We start from the raw sequence: 17,491 nt of genomic DNA, 5'->3' as shown, positions 1-17,491 counted from the left end.
ACAATCGTGTCACCGGGGTGAAGAAAATACGTAGATGCAATTATTTTCATGTTAGCATTTAAGTCAATTCGTTGAACAGCACTACCATGTTTGAATATCTATGCTCAACCCATTCAGACCGTTTCCGTTAAGAATCTAAATGTTAGTCAAACTTCAAATCCATTAACATATTGGCTTCTTTCGACCGGTACCGTTAGAAAAATTGAATTTCTAACTAAGAATCCAACTACAGATGCTTTGAATCATACGACGGTTTCCAACAATTTATTCTCAACTCAAGAAAGTAAATTATTCGGAGCGTTCGAAATCGCGGTCAACATGCAAGATGCAAGATCATTTTCAATTGGATTTACTTGAGCGCGACCCGGGGGAGAACGAACCCGGTAAATTTATGTCAAGTACTTTATATCCTACTCATTCGAACCACTTGACCTGCGAGTATGAGTTTGCTACGGCAATGCGCGCACGGTGAAGACGATTCCTCTTTTGGTTCAATTCCAATCAGCAAATGAAAAGTTAGTCCCAGTCTGACAGCAGTTGAGCGTGAGTAATTTTCTTCGTCGGCAGTTAATGTTACTTTCCTCCGGAAGGAAATGCAGCGTTCCGTCTTTCTTGAACAGAAACAGTGACTGGTAAATCGTTCGAAATTAAACATTACATCATCATCATCATCCACAGGAAACCGAATATTCCAGCTTAAAACTCTGAGTTGGTGTATGATGTGATGTGATCACATAGTTAGTTGAATTAATCAGTGACGCCAACTTTTGATGAAATCATCGGTTGTTTCTGCAATCGATATTCCGTGCGGTTATAAATAACAGTTCAATGTCGACAAGTGATGTAATTTTCAGACCAACAAAAAAATTGTTAAATTTTCGGCTAGTTTCTGGACTGGCACTAAATCAAAAATCATATCTAAAGTGAAACCATGCACGGAGAACCCTTCGATCATAAAATTGCGATATCGCAGTTTTTGATTTTTGCGATAGTTGATTCAACTAATTTCTTTTTGATTCAACCAAAATGGTTTTTGATTTGCATATATTCAAGTAGTTGAAAAATATGTTGTTTTGAATGCTGTCAAATGCCGGAGACAGTTGAAAGCAAAACAATAATTGCAATTCAAAATCAACAACTTTTTTAGTTGAAATCTGTTCGCGTCGCTTCAAAATGTCAATGAAAACAACATCGATGGTTAAAGAATTTTATGATAACAAGTGTTTATCTAACAGCGGTGTTGTGATAAAGTTAACCTCGTTTGAGATGAAAGAGATTTGGTGACAAATTAGAAAATGTTAATGAATGATCATCTCGTAATCTTTCAGGTATGCGCAAAAATTTTATGCTTCAAATTCGATCATTATTTACTTCCAGCAGACTGTTTTACTTCCAGCTGTTTGTTACCGATGATGATGTTATGTTCATGCATTAGCAATAAAACGCTTTTTGACATGAATTTAATTTATAAAAGTAACAGGAGCGAAGGGTTTCAAACGCACAGAACGCAGCGATTGAATGGCGCGTTTGAATTGCCGTCGCAAAATTCCAATTCCCAGCGGTTGATACACACAAGCTCATATAAATTGACTAAAATTATCAGTGCATAACTTTAGTTCAACCGTTTGAAGGCATCATTCTAGGTAAATTTAATAATTTCGCTGATTTACTCGCCCCTCCGGGCACTTTTGCTGATTAAAAACGTTTTTCTACATCAATCATATCCGATCGAATCAGAAGTATTTTTTTTAGAATTTAGATCTTTACTGATCTCAAAACAAACAAACAAATAAAGCCGATTTATTTTTCAACTAACAGAATTTTGTTTCAATAACAACACCAGTTATTTCAACTAAAATATTTGTTGAAATTGAAAGGTATGTGTCCTCACTAATTGACAGCATTTTTTTCAAACAGTTAAATTAGTTGTTTCAACCATCGTTTCTGCTAATCGAAAAACAAAAATGACAGTTTAGTTAAAACAACAATCGATTAGTTGTACCAAATTTTAACCAATCGAATTCAGAAAATCAACTAATATTCTGGTTGAAATGGGATCGCGGGTGGTTCCGTGGCATCTAGGTTTGGTTGAGATAAAATTCAATTATTTTTTACCGTATCTGGTGACGACCCTTCATTTTTTACGACTTTGCCAGACAACAAAAGATGCAGAATAACTTTCAAATCGAGTTTTGAGTAACTTAAATGGTAATTGGATTTTGAGATTGGCATTTGTAGTTGGGCCGGTATGCTTTTTGTCCTAACAGTTTTCGGTCTTAAGTGATATCATTTATGATACCCTTTTATGCAGATATGGGACCTGGATTCTTATGAAGACTGAAAATGCTTTCAATTATTCACCTGAAACGAAAAAGGAAAAAAGAAAGTATTAGTATCACTTGCTATCAGGATCTAATTTCGATTTAACATCGATAGAATGTGAAGAGCAAACGCATTATGACAGCCAAAAATCTCTAACTGGCATGTATCGCTCTTGAGACTGAATTAGGGCCGACTTTGGTAAAATATACGACTATTCGTAGACAATGCTTATTTACGGCTAGAATGCATTCCGTATGCTGAATTCTGATTGATTGACAACAGATGATCTCTCAGATTTCAGATATGGCGCTAAAAGAATTTTCGGTACTCATGAAAGGTTATATTACAGTCATTATATGTGCTTACTGGTTGTCCGAACAGTGCATAAAAGTTTGTGTTGAACTGTTATGCCACCTACCAGTTCAACACAAACTGCTAAGCAGAGGTAAAGTTTCTGCCATTGGCAGAACACTCTTTTCTTTGCACCGAACTTCAATGACATTTGTGCCCAAATAAAACGTTTGTTCGACTATTACTAGCCGATTCAGGTTTGGTCATTCAGGGGGTATATATTTTAAAACTAGTAACATACGGAAAGACTTTTGCTCCCCAAGCCATCGACGCCGAAATCTCTAGTTTATTTACTGAAACAGATTTGTGTCGCCGAACAAAAGTGGTTCATACTGTTTTGCCTCACCTAATCAATTTAATTATCAATCTACGGTGTGTTTTTTCAATCTCTAGTACTGCGTTTTTTCTATCTTCCAAACAACACCAAAGTCCCGTAATTTGTTCTGGACCATCCACACGTTGACTTGTTGATGTTATCCATTTGAATAGTTCATAAATGACCGACTGCCTAGTGCGGCTCTGAATATCCGGTACTCTATTTTTTTGCCGTGCTGACACGTTGCTGCGAGACTATCATCAAAGGGTCGGTTTTACCGGTTCTGCACCAAAGACAGTATGCTCCTGCATGTGCTAAGCATAAAACAAACAACCAGCGAGAATGTGTTGCGGTGAACAACGATTTAAGACCCTAATGAGCCCAACCCATTGACACAGGCCCGTTCGTAAATGTGAGATGCAGGTACGGTGGAAGGTGTGTGTGTATGTGATGTGGGAGGAAAGAAAGAAAACCATCAGGTGTAGAAGCACGGTAAAAAATACTAACTCTGAGCGTGTTTGATTTGGATTCTACGATGAAATGACGCTTGGAATCAAAATTAGACACAATTTTCAATACAATCGTTTTTGAGTGATAGATACATTGAATACAGTACTCTTTAGCATAGCATTTTGGCTCGCTTTTTCAGCACGATTCCTTTTTGGTGACGTAAATGCTTGACTTTGATGTGTTAATCCTTATATTGTAAATTCTACATTATATTCGAATTCAAAGTGATAGCTCATACATTTTTATAACTGAAAAAATTGTAACCGTCTTCAACTTTAACCACTGAAAAAACGAAATTTTGATATAATTCAAATATATTTAAAAAACATTTTAAATAAATTTTTGGAAGTCGTCTTGATTGGCCTACTTATTTTAATAAAGCATTCGAAAGTCAGTCTTTCTAGACACCATTTTTAATAGAAAAACAATTATTGATGCAGAACACATGTGCATCGATATAAAACAGTATCATCTCACTGCTAGGTGGATTAATAACGTTTTTTTTTTCTAGCTGTTTTCACAGTGAGCTCTTTGGAGGCGTTATTCACTCCGTAATTTTAGGATTTGTATTGATGTTATTCATGTTTATAATTGAAGTTCATAAACTTACCATAACCCTTCAGTAATTTTTGGTAAATTCATGACTTTCAAGTATAGATATGAAAAACTTTTTCGAATGAATTAATCTAGAATTATGATAATACGTCCAGTAAAACCGAATATTTTCATGATCTTTCGACAATTATACAGACACCCAACCCCACCAGTTCATAATCATTAAATTTATTCGATAGGTCGGTATGTTGGACGTTTTATAATGATTTTAATGCGACAAGTCATAAATATACTTTCAAAGGTGTATAGTATTTGGCTATAGAAATTAATATTTGTGTTCTCATATTACTACATGACACGAAGAGCTGGAGCATAGTTGTGTCTCGCATCCCCTCGCAAATCAGTGAACTTTAACATTGCGGAATAAAAACTTCAATTCAAGATACTATTTCTGGTTCAGACGCGTTTATTGGTTTAAGATCCAACCACACTATCATAACTACTATCGTGAACATTTTTCCCAGTGCATTGCCATTAAAAGCAACAGCACCGGATACACGGAAAGTGGAATCCTGTGTGTCTCACATACAGTCACCCTCGTTTTTCCGCGCGATTCTCGCTTTGCTATACAGCTGTATGTGTTCACAAATATCGAAGCATATCGTACCGCATGGGCCACAACCACCGGGAGTTGTATATTACTGCACATTTATCTATGCGTCCGGGTCGTGGGATAACAGGTGTGTAAGGAGACGAGTTTCTCCGGCTGTCCTACCAGTGGGTATAAGCCGGTGCTGCAATACTCGGGTAGTAATTGGTTTGACGCGTTGTAAATTGAATAACTATAAAATTTAAATAGTGTTTCCGGAAAAATAATCCTACTTTATTGAAAATGTTGATGAAATTTTTTTGAATGAAACTGACAGCACGACTCTCAACTGCCATTGAAGAACCACCCTCACTACCGGCATTTTCAATCATAAAACACTGGCGCAAAGTAATGCTGGGTGCTTGCTTTCAGACGGCTACGGGGGAACCTGAAACCGTAGTAAAATGCAGAAAATATGATTATTGTTTTATTATGAGGTCACGTCGAAGGCAGCCATCACGTTACGGTGCGGTGAAATTCTTGAATTTTCCAAGCATATTTTGTGCGCATCATCAGAAGGAGAATGTAAAATTCACCGACTCGAACGGAAAACGTCACATTCGTGTGAGGCAAAAAAACATATGCTATATTCGTTCGAAAACGAAAACACCCAGTAGAAACAGATGGCCTCCTCCTTCGATATTCAATGTCGCACATTCCGAGTTTTTCAAGAACCACGTACACCTGTTACGGTGGTGGATACAGTTATTCCAGCAACGATAATAATTCCTGCGTATTTAAAAATATCAAGTTGCGGGAAAACTTTGATTTCCGGTAACTAGGCAAACTGGCAGCCAAGTTGAATGCGACAACAGCACAGATTTTGTCAGACATCATGCAGACTGGGAGAATCAAATTTGTCTGGCAATTCCAATTAGCTTCATTAATATTTAAATGACTTTTAATAGCTCAACGTGGCTTATGTCTGCATAAGCCTCTCTCGTCCTAAGTGAAGATAACACAACCAACTGTCGAAAGCCGGTTCCGTCACCACCCACAATGTTTGTCATCTCTTTCCTACCCTACAGGGTAGAACCTTTAACTCCGAACAATTTGTTTTTGTTTTTTTACCAGCTTTCTCTCGGTTGACATGCTGCTGCTGCTGCTGTTGACTTGCTATATCACAGCCAAGCAAGTTACGATAGTTGAGATTGATTATTATGCAAGCGGGATTTTCAAAAACGCCTATCGTTGGGGCTCGAACTGGAAGCGACCGAACGAATCTACGAATGATAGTGTAAAAATACAATAGCTCAAGTTCTCGGTGTAAAATCAACTGGTGGCCAAACAAATCTTTATTGATCGTGTTTATATTTTTTTAACAATTTACAAATGTTCAAGTACTTCCATCATGATAAAAGTCAAACAAAACATGGTGCTTAATAATTGTAACTAAACTAGATTCGAATAATGATCAGGCAACGGCAAATGTTTACGTTTTTTTCTTTCTTACATCTCCTGTTTTTTTTGTTTCATAATAAGATGACAACCGCACGCACACATAGAAAAATGCTATCACCAGTTCATTTTACATCGTGGTTCGAAACAAACGACGAGTCACAATTGAATCGGGTAGAAAAACTCCGTTTGGTTCAGGTAGGGGAACAACATCTTCATCTTCATCCTGTTATCCATCGCTAGAACTGTTTACATTTACATCAACTATATAGGCACCGAGGTACGGTGTCATGATTGTCCTAGCTTCGGCTGGACATATACTAAAATTGGAACGATACAGAGAAGATTAGCATGGCCCCTGCGCAAGGATGACACGCAAAATCGTGAAGCGTTCCACATTTTTTTGCCGAATGAACAACCAAAGCGTATTCGACGATGATACATTTTCTCTTAAGATCGTGTAGATTAGAATGCTTTTGGTTTTCTCGTTCAAATCTAGTAAGTTGATGGATGGGACTTTGACAGATGAGACCGCTTACGGTCCATGTCACTGATGATATGGAATTGTTTAGTGTTTTAATGTTTGTTTATCAGTTGGTGTTCAGTGTGTTGGTATTAGAGAAAGAATTTGGTTTCAATTGCAATTGGTAATTTAAGTGAAAATAAAAATGACACTGAATATGCTAAATCATATTTATACCAGTGACTCAAGTGGAACTGCTTACTGATAAGTCGATGACGAAATATTAATATAAATGTTGGATTATATATATATATATATATATATATATATATATATATATATATATATATATATATATATATATATATATATATATATATATATATATATATATTTTTTTTTTTCAATAGTATAATATATATTTTCAGGCACACTGCTTAAGCTCTAAGATGCCAAGGGTATTTCCTAATCTTAATTAACGACTAACTTAAAACTAGAATAGTATCATTAGATTATGTCGTCTAGAATTTTTGAAAAAAGCTTTTAGCTGGTATTCGGCAGGTGTCGGTGAATTGAATATTGCATGAATTCCAAATGGTGCTATATATGGCCGCTTCCTTTCGGTTCGTGTGGGTCCGCGGGAAACACCCCCAGGCTACGAAGGCCCGGCGGGTGGCCCGCATGCTGGTCATCGTCTGGAGCGTAGGACCGTAGGCGGTGATGGTAATGTTACGAAGAGATGAGAAAATAAAAAAAGTAAATATTGTGAAAACCGAGGTAAATAGGGGGTATGGAAACAAAATGTCTGAAAACTACAGAGATCTAATTAGTTGCCATCGAGATGGTGAAGAGACATGGAAGGGGGGAACGAAAAGTTAGTGACAAAAAAAGATCTTGTTAGTTCCAATGAAGATGGTGGACAGGGACGGTGATCTAGAGAATCGAGCGGATGTTAGTGTCGAACCTGTAGGTGGAGATTATACTTTCTGAGCGAGGTATAACAGATTACACTTGGATATTAATGTGTTTGAGGTACTGGTATATAAGAAGCATATAAGAGATATCCCGACTAGCCAACACATCTCGGACCGGAACTTCAGGTGGTCTACCTCGGGCCCTTAGGGAGTCCTTTAATAAAGACCTGGCGTCACGATACTCCGTACACGTCCATACGACATGCTCGATGTCCTGATAACCGTCACCACAAGCGCAGAGACCGCTCTCCACGATTCCAATACGCCGGAGATGCGCGTTGAAGGTGTAATGGTTTGACATGAGCCGAGACATCACACGAATGAAGTCACGACTCACGTTCATCCCCCTGAACCAAGGTTTCGTCGATACCCTAGGGATAATGGAATGCAGCCATCGTCCCAGTTCGCCATTGCTCCATGAAGTTTGCCAACTTTCGAGAGTTTTCTGACGAGAGATACTGAAAAATTCATTGAAGCAGATTGGTCTTTCATAAATATCACCTTCCAATGCGCCCACTTTAGCCAATGAGTCTGCCTTTTCATTGCCCGGAATGGAAATATATATATATATATATATATATATATATATATATATATATATATATATATATATATATATATATATATATATATATATATATATATATATATATATATATATTCATTTAACACAGTTAACCATTTCAGACTGCTTAATGCATTTTATAAACAACTAAATAAGTATGTTGAACATGTGGTCGATTATTCGGTTACTTTTAGCAGTGCTAATGTCTCTATTCATCGTTTAAATATGCAAAGAAACAAAGCCATATCTTGGATATATTAGGTTTTTCATAACAGTCACTCCACGGACTTAATGCCCCACTCTCGGTTCATCAGTGTACTTCGATTTAAAATATCCTTTTATAGATTTATAACGATTATTAAAACAAAATGTAACATTGGGAGCATCGGGAAATCGAAAAGTTTATCCACGCTTGGCGAGTTAATATCAATCATTTATAATTTATGAATTCTTAACATCCAAGTTGGCGGCTTTGGTTTGTAAGTTAAATGAATTTATGAATGAATTTGAACATTACATTTTTAATGTCATCGTAATCGGTCTTGCCCTCTACACAATCCTGTTATTTATTTCTTTCGAATGCTCCGCCTTATTTTTTTTAGAACTATCGTTCAACAAAATAAATTTTTTCGTGGAAAAATATTGAGAAATCAGTCGGTGAAGAGGCATTTTTGAGGACGCTTCTTAAAAATCATGATTTGTGGTGTCCACTGTATCTCAGCGCAGACTAATCAGAAGTGAACAAATCAGAGCAGCATAGTTAGAGCAAAAGTTTTTATAAACCCGAACGTTTCTGTTTAATTTTGTTTAATTTTTTGAAATTTTGAGGATTGTTCAAAAGTATTTTCCACGAAAAAATCGGTTTTCGAATGACGATGGACACGGACTTTCAAAACTTGCTTTCGAGAAAAACGCGTTTAATGTTTATTGTCTATAAAACCGAAGGAAACAATTTATTACTCAAGGGAGCACGTAGGCTCTAACATTCTCAAAAAAACATATTTTTTCTTTTGGAGTTTGTTATAATGAAACATTTCGAGAATGTTTTGTCAAGTTTTTAGGTCAATAGAGTCAGAAATCTTGGGCCTGTGTGCGCAGCTCTTATTTCTTCGTAGTATGAGATCGGCAAAGATAAAGAACCATAACTTGCTGAGTTTTGTTCCGATAGGCTTCAAAATTTCACAGAATATTTTTGAAATATTTTACTATCAGAAAGTAGAAAGAAAATAATAAATGATTTTTCAAAAGTGTTAGACCTTACCCGCCCCTTAAGGGTTAATCACAATGAGTATGCAAGTACTAAACGATGGTGATTGAAAATAGAAGTGCTCTTCTATGAAGGTATCGCTGACCTATACGATTTATTTCCACATAACCGTATTTACTTTCTTTATGTTTCCTCTTAGACACGTAAGTGCATAACAGTTTATGTTGAACCTGTTATGCCACCTAACAGTTCAACATAAACCGCTAAGGAGAAGTAAAGTTAATGCTATTTGCAAAACACAACGTCTTTACTGACGTGCCGAACGAAAACGTTGTTTTTGGCGCTTGAAGAAGTCTATACATTCTAATATGATTTTCATCCAAGATACATAGGTTACGTGCAAATCACATGTTACCTATGACAATCAGCTGGCTACATGTGAATATTGCTAAAAGTTGTTCACTATGGTAAGCCATGTGATAAACTGATAAACAAGAAGACATCTACACCAAATGTCAAAAGCGCTTCTTCTACAACAACCCCGAATCACCCCAGCACATCGGCGACAGTAATCTAAAACAATGAAGCATCCTCCTCAATAAAACCATCAGTCGTAAACCTGGGTAAATAAAAGTGATAACGATGATTCCGCCAACAACGATGACATCGAACCAATGGATGGGAGCATAAATAGCGAACCACTGATCCCCCTTCATTTGCTGGATAGCAATGAAAACGCGTCTCCTCCAAGGAAGAAGATTACTACTAGATCCAGCTATAAGAAAAAAAAAACTTGTTTTTATTATTGCTTAAAGGCCACGTTAAGCAAAAGTGCGTGTGAGCCGAAATAAAAAATCTTTATGAATAAAAAAAAATAGTAATTAAGAATTCGAACCATGCTAATTTCTGCTGTTCGAGAAAGTTCCAATTGAACTGCTCTGTTGAAACCCAACTCAGAAAGTAACCCAATTATGCACAATGATTCATTTTTCAATATCGATCTGGTGACATCCCTTCGCAAGAGAACAATCACCAATCTTATTTACCTTCTTCCTACACTGAATATTTGAGATTCATATTGCTTCGTTTAGCCACTTGTTGGTGTTGAAGTAGCATCAACTTCCTCATCAACATAACGAAGTGAAGTGTAATTTAATTAAAAGCAAATCAAATCTTATCGGTGATTTTCGATTTGGATCTTTATGACGTACGCAGCCGTCATAAACTCAGTTGAACTTTTTATCATCATCCAACCAACAGATATATAATTGACTGATGAACGAAATAGAAAAATAAAAAATACTGCGAAAACAAAATTACTGAGAAGTGGGATTCGAACCCGCAATTTTCTCCCGCCCTTGTCTATCTTTCATGTATGAGATAAGTTAAACAGGAGACTTTTGATTATGCTGAAATTATTAAGTTTAGTGAACTGAGGTTCAGATTATTCTAAAAAAAACTGTTTGAATCCACCTAGTGGTGTGATAATGCCGTTCTCTAACTACTCATATTACGCTAAATATTAATGTGGAATTCTTAAAAAAAACTGTCCGTTGAAAAAAAAATTAGGAAAGATTTTTCTGGCGTAAACTACCAAGTAACAATTCGAATGCCTTATGGTTTTGATTATAATTTATAGGAGTTTTGTAATTGCTTGTTCAATCACTACTTGTTTTATAACAACTATAAGTGTCGCTTTTGACAAGTAATATCATAGTTTTTAAAGCTTCTATAAAACCTTTTACCTAGACTAACAACTGGACTAAAAATAAATCAATTTGTACTAGAATAAAACCATGCAAACACTCTTAATATTGCTTTAAAAATTTTTCTTTAAAACATTATTGTCAGTTAAATTCTTTCATAAATCTAGTTTTGTGTGTGTGCGTGTTCATTTAATGACAGTTCCACTTAGAGCAAATTTGAGGGTTCTAAAGTACATTTATGACACTCTTGTTGTGGGCTATTTGATTCATTGCTTCTTAGATTAAGTGTAATTTGCATTAAAGAAAATTTCATGGCCGCCATTATGATTTTCTTTGCCGTAGACTTTATTAACATCAAATAAACTTCGAAATGCAAAAACGAGGAAGTATGATGTACTTTTATAATTCATTGTCAGAACGTATGAACAAGTTTTACCGCCACGAAATAGTTTTATACAAAAAAGACGATGAATCACAGAAAATAATTTTCATAAATCATGGAGACTTTTGCAAAAATCGTATTTATTTCAAGGCGATTAGTTATAATTCTTATTTTTATCCATACATTCACGATAAAAATAAAAGCGCATGAAGTTTTTACGTTCGGTTAAAGCCTCAAACTTGTAAATAAAATCCATTGAATACTTACTGATTGCATTGCATAACACAGACATAACACATATATTCAAGAAAAATATTATCAAAACGACAGTTTATTCATAGCGGAATTCATTCCATCCAAATAAATTTAATGTTGATCGTAAAGCTGGTTTCAAAATTTTCTTGAGTTTGAAGCTGATTCTTCACTTTGCTTTATAAACCTTATGAAGAATGGTCCACTAAGAAGGAACATGCTCTTATAGAGGTTTTCAGTAGGCTTTCGTGGAGTTTAAAGTTTTAATGCAAGATTTATTATGTAGCATTGAAGACAGCTACAAGTATTTATTAATATTAAAAATGTTACTTGGGCTAGCAAAACTCACAAATCGAAATAGTTTTGAATCAAATGAAGAAGAATTAGAAATTGAATCAAAACTTTTCTCCCAGTAGTTCCAGTACTGGAAGTCGGGTCCGGATAAAAATAAATAAGGATTAAGGACTGTCCATGTTGAACCTGATGTGAAACTCGGTTCCTAAGGAGTTTTTGGCCACTATTTCCGGGACAGATCGAGGGCTCGCCTTCAACTAACAATATATACATTTGGCCTTCCGCTAACGTTTTTACCTTCCTTGCATCGTCGTGCGTTTCTTACGTCGTCGTATAATTCCGGAACCGGAAGTCGAATCTGAATAACATTCTGAAGTTTCCTATGAATTACAAGGTAATATGTGCAAATCTACGAGAAAATGCTCACTCAATTTTCTCGGAAATTTCTTAACCGATTTGAACTTCCGGTTCCGATATTACAGTGTGATAAATGAAGAATATTCAATTAATAAGTATTTTTTCCCAAGTGATGGCGAAACGAGGTGCAAATTTTTATAAAACTTACTGGTAAATTTATCTAGTTTGCAGATCTTCTTAGTTAGTGGATATATAGACCTACTTTGGCACTCCCCGGTTTCCGGTCCCCTAAGCAACGATAATAGTGAAGAAAAGCTCCAAAAAACGGAACTCTCCTCGATTTCTCAGCAACGGTTGAACCGATTATCACAAATCATGATTCAAATTAAAGCTCTAATTGTCTTAAAAGATATTGTGCAATTTCCTCCAGATCTGACTTCCGGTTCCGAAATTATATGGCGATGAGTGTCAAAACTTTCAAACCGTCATACGAAATACGGAAGAAGAAAACATCATCGCCTTTGCTCCGTTCACAGCGTGCTTTATTCAATTTCGAATAACGTGCAGGGTTGCAACATTTAAATTTATTTCAAAAGCATAAATCTATATCGAAGGAAAAAAAATCTGTATTGAAAAATTAAAATATAAATATTATTAAAAGAAAAGTTGATACAGATAAACCTATTCTATAAAACTTATTGTCTTTCGCATATAAAAAGTTCATGCAATCACTTCAAAAATTAACCAGTGAAATGGCATAGATGGCTAAGTATCCGAAACTGAGCAATGTCTGTATGTATATTGTGTTAAATAATGTCATTCATTTTTCTCGGAAATGGCTTGACCGATTTTCACTGTTGAATTTAATCCGGGTCCGATTCCGGAGCTATAGGGTAAAGTGTGTTTAAAATTTCGAACCGTCATTTAGTGCGACGATGCAAAATAAAGAAAAGTTCTTATTCACTTGACATAACTGTTTACAAATTGAAAAGCTTGTAATAGTTTTTATCTAAAGAAGGTTTCTAATTTTATTTAAGTTTGAAAAAAAAATTCCTTGACAGAATCTTCTACACGGATACAAATCCATTGCCGGTACCATAATTAAGAAATCATGAAAATCATGAAACATTACTTGAGACTATGCCTATTACTAATGATTTTGTGAGGAAATCTCATGATTCAAATCATTTTGCTCATAACATCATTAATAAAAGGTGTAATCTCAAGAGAAGACACGTTTCATAATTTTCATAATTCCTTAATCCTGGTACCACCGGCAAAGGATTTTTATCCATGTAGCAATATTTTTGAAATTATAAGTAGTAAGAGAAGGCATCATTACACCACTGGGTGGATTGAAAAAAGTTATCATTTGTTAGTCACTTCTTCACGAATAAAACCAAAGTATAAGTATTTGAACAAAGATTTCAAATTGTAATTTATCCTGGGCGATTTTACGAATTCTGACTCAAAGTAAAAGTTCCAATGCAAATATTGAAAATATAGCAATTTCAAACAGTATTACAACTTCACCGTACAAATCTCACCGAAATCATTTACAATTAATTGCCCTCCGATTGCAATTAGATTACTGCTAGACACCGAAAACTACTACCGAAAGGTGGCGAGGGAACCTTCCACACTGGCGTCATTGTTACTAGACTCGTTACAATTATCCTTCCCCTGTTTCGGAGGCATAATCAATCTAGCAGGCCGGCTGTTCAATGATTTAAGGGCGAGTCGCTGTGAAGAAGGATTTGACTGTGTTAGAAGAGTATTGCATTGCTTGTTGACATCACGATGACGTCGCCTGATGACGTGAGTGTCTGTGTGTTCACCCCGCCGTAGAGTAAATGTTCGTTCACCAAAGAACTGTTGGAAGTTATTAAAAATGTATGTTATAACCGGGTGAGGAGAATGAAGTGCATTGTGCGGTGCTAGAGAGACTAACCCTTTTTTATGCACTAGTCTGAGTTCCATTTTCCAGTGTCTAGAACTCCACATTGTTCTTTTTTTCTTGCAACAGCAAACAACACTTTTGAATGTTTTTCATTCTTCTGGTTTCTCAGTTGCCTGCTTTATGATTGTAATCATTCCTTATCGCACTATTGGATCATTTGTGACGGAAGTTTCATTCGTTGCTCATTCTAAGCATAAAGTTGAAAAAAAAATTAATTGAAATATTCCTCACTCTTCAGGGTTCATTCGACACCGGCTGAGAGTGGATTCCAACTTGAAGATGATAATTATATTGAACGTGACATACTGACTGAATGAAAGCCTGTCATTATTCTAAGGTGACTATCCCTATCTGTCCACTCCAAGAGTTACCAGTACGAATTCATACAGGAGCACGTTGGAACCGTTGGAATGAGACCGAATAGTTATTCAACCGCCAGTAAAGAATCATACATCATGATGGCATACATTGGAAATTCAATAAGCATGAGTCACCATAGTACATTTTTAGTGGAGAAGTTAATCATTATTCGTTTACGAAGACAGTGGTATGTTAGTTTTGGCACCTAGAAGCTGGGATGAAGTAATGAGTTTTGCACCACATCCAGGTATAATAAATTCAGCGAAGATAAGAAGATCCAAATAATGGAAAAGTTTCCAGTAAGAAATATGTTACCTGGTTAGTGCTAATAAGAATTTTGATTGCAGAGAAAAAAAAAGTATAAATCGCTAGAATTGTGTTCAACCATTCGAACTATATAATAGAAAAAAAAAGACTCGTACTCGTCCTAGCTTCGGCTGGACATATACTAAAATTGGAACGATACAGAGAAGATTAGCATGGCCCCTGCGCAAGGATGACACGCAAAATCGTGAAGCGTTCCACATTTTTTTTTGTGTGTTGTAACCCAATCAAATTGTAACTTTGAATTACGCCACTGATACATTTCTTCATGGACGTGACGTAACGTTAGAACGGAGGTGATGTAATCCGAAGGAACCCTGTCAAAACAAACTCACTTCAAAAATTGACATATTAGCTCCAGTCAACCACGATGATGTATACAAGCACAAAAGTGCCACTCAATCATTTAGTTAGACTATAAAGCGACATAATACTAAACATTCACACAGTTTTGCCTTTGGGGAGTTTTCTATTAACATTTGCTTACTATCGACCATTTTCTCAACAGTAAAGTGAATGTTTACACTCTTCAAGTTTAAAAACGATGATCTTGTGTAAACAAATTCTCGCCGTAGTAAATTTCAATCGCAGTCAGTATGCATGTTTCCGATCGTACGTGTCACGCTGACAGACTGAAAAAGTAACAGATCAAGCTTTCAAGTACATCTCGTAAAACACATCAGGCACAGTTGTGTTGTATCAGCATTGTGTAGGCGAATATGAAATAATTTGCCCTAGTAAAAAGGCAGCAGCTCGCCAGCACACACCCCAAAACTAAATGAATTATATTTACGAATGCGTTGAAGTCATCTTCCTCGGAGCAGCTGAAAATAGTATTATTTTCGTTTTCGTCAGAATGACCTTTATGACACTAAGTTTACATTGGAATATTTCCGCTGCTTGGTCATAAATTGTGACATCTTCTCGATTTGAACTATCTTGAGCTAGCGGATTCTTTATTGTTCAACCTAAGACAATTTGCATGAAAAAAAAACTGTCGTCAATAAGGCACTATCTTTGGTATAACAATTCTCCACTCACCAGTTATTGTTACGAGTCCAATCAATTTCAATTATGAATGAGTTCACATTTAATTGAATTTCACCGATTGCAATCGTGATTCGAAATACACAAATGGAACACTTTGCATTCCGTCGGTTAGTTCTGATGACCTCAACCGAATGTATTCAGTGGGATTTGCATCGTTGGGGATTTGCACCACAGTGAAGCGTACTTCACTTCAATTCACTGTTATCGAGTGCCAACCAACTGGCAGATGTGTGGCTGAGCATCAACTTCATCTTTCTGAACACCGTCACCGGTGTTCAGCGGTGATGCTGATTCTATGCTCAATGAGTGCCATTATGTTCATCGCCAGTGCATGTTGAAAAAGCGAACACAATAGACAAGAAAGCGCATTTAAACCATACATTCGTTGCCACCAGAAGAACAGTGTGAGTACAACAATATAACCGTGAGATTCACTCAACCGTGGTCCTCCGTTCTTCGTTGTTGGGATGCTCGAATCGGTCCCGATGTCGGATTATTTTAGTGGAAGTTTCTTGGGACTACTTCATACAATTTTTTTTTTGTTTTTCTACGTCTCTCAATCGTATTGAGATTTGTTGTGTATTCTTAAGAACCACCATTTATAACTAAGCCGAGCCATCTACCTTTTACTTTCTGTCCGAGGTATGTTGCCACCATCATCTAAAAGTTACGAATTGTGATAATTATATCATTTTACTTGATTTTTCACATTTCATCCTCGACTTATCTGTGCAGTAGCAGTTCATATTCTATATATTTTCTAATTGAAACGATTGTTTTCCGAGTGGCTCGTTAAGCCTGCATCATCCTTCTGGACACAACTCATTCTATCGTCTTATTCCATGTTTTGCGCGATTCGAATTGTTAATTGCAATCGCGGAAAAAATGAAACTATTTGATTATTATTATTCAGTCATATATTTAATAAGGCACACAGCGTTAGCTCTTAAATTCCGAGGGCTAATTATGAAATTATGATGAAAAATTCTCTGTGTTTTTTATGTAGTTTTATTAAAGAGTATCAAAATTTGTTGCTTGCATTGTAGTATTTACATAATGGAACCATCTAGATAATATTGAAGAATTCAATCATAACACAAGACTAATATTAAACGATCAAATGACAAATCAGTGATAGTCTACATATTTTGAAAATTTTTGGAAAAGATATTCGATTTACTTGAGTATGAACAATTGCTTATAGTAGAGCTTTCCAAATGAGTTTTTTTTTAAATAACTATTTATTGGAATATGAGTTAAAATTAAATTATTAAGATTTAAATTGGGTGTTCAGCCACAAGTGGTGACTTTTCAGCCCTGTTATATATATATATATATATATATATATATATATATATATATATATATATATATATATATATATATATATATATATATATATATATATATATATATATATATATATATATATATATATATATATATATATATATGATTTGGTTATTACCATGAAGACATCATTTGCTTCCGCAATT

At 35.6% G+C, this 17,491-nt stretch overlaps 1 protein-coding gene and 2 non-coding genes across 9 annotated transcripts in view; 2 read left to right on the top strand and 1 right to left on the bottom strand.

The window, feature by feature from the left end:
- Positions 1-17,491, bottom strand: part of LOC131439170 (protein 4.1 homolog) — a 93,269-nt gene that overhangs the window by 44,192 nt on the left and 31,586 nt on the right. The window lies entirely within an intron of this gene.
- Positions 6,398-6,504, top strand: LOC131439722 (U6 spliceosomal RNA). Its single transcript, XR_009231182.1, has one exon. It is a non-coding gene; the product is annotated as a U6 spliceosomal RNA (small nuclear RNA).
- On the top strand, positions 15,046-15,152 carry LOC131439721 (U6 spliceosomal RNA). Its single transcript, XR_009231181.1, has one exon. It is a non-coding gene; the product is annotated as a U6 spliceosomal RNA (small nuclear RNA).

This window comes from Malaya genurostris, chromosome 3 (genome assembly GCF_030247185.1).
Source record: "Malaya genurostris strain Urasoe2022 chromosome 3, Malgen_1.1, whole genome shotgun sequence".
NCBI lineage: Eukaryota > Metazoa > Arthropoda > Insecta > Diptera > Culicidae > Malaya > Malaya genurostris.
This window is presented reverse-complemented; position numbering and strand designations above follow the sequence as displayed.